This window comes from Eimeria mitis, genomic scaffold (genome assembly GCF_000499745.2).
Source record: "Eimeria mitis Houghton genomic scaffold, Emh_scaff2548, whole genome shotgun sequence".
Lineage (NCBI taxonomy): Eukaryota > Apicomplexa > Conoidasida > Eucoccidiorida > Eimeriidae > Eimeria > Eimeria mitis.
In genome coordinates this window covers 4,072-4,914 of record NW_013570889.1, presented here as the reverse complement: position 1 = coordinate 4,914, position 843 = coordinate 4,072, and positions in this window count along the sequence as shown.

Here is an 843-nt window from a genome sequence, read left to right as displayed (position 1 = left end):
TATTTTATTTTATTTTTATTTATTTTGTTTTTATTTGTTTATTTATATTTATGTTTTTGTTTATATTTATATTTCTTACTCTTATAAATATGCTGATGCTGCGTTTGAATACAGGTACTTTGTTTTTATTTATTTTATTTTTATTTATTTTATTTTATTTATTTTTATTTATTTTTATTTGTTTATGTTTTATTTATGTTTTTATTTGTTTATGTTTATATCTATAAACCCTCAATATCTCTTACTCTTATAAATATGCTGATGCTGCGTTCGAATACAGGTACTTATATATTTTTATTTTTATTTATTTTTATTTATTTTATTTTTATTTATTTTATTTTTATTTATTTTTATTTATTTTATTTTATTTTATTTTTATTTATTTTGTTTTTATTTGTTTATTTATATTTATGTTTTTGTTTATATTTATTTACATTTATATTCCTTACTCTTATAAATATGCTGATGCTGCGTTCGAATACAGGTACTTTATTTTTATTTATTTTTATTTATTTTTATTTATTTTATTTATTTTATTTTATTTATTTTTATTTTTTTATTTATATTTACATTTCTTACTCTTATAAATATGCTGATCAAGCCTTTGAATACAGGTACTTTATTTTTATTTATTTTTATTTATTTTATTTTATTTTATTTATTTTTATTTGTTTATATTTATTTGTTTATTTATATTTGTGTTTATATATTATATTTACATCTCCTCCTCTTATAAATATGCTGATCAAGACTTCGAATACAAGTACTCTCTTTTTATTTTTATTTTTATTTATGTTTTTATTTTTGTTTATATATATATATATTTTTATTTTTATTTATGTT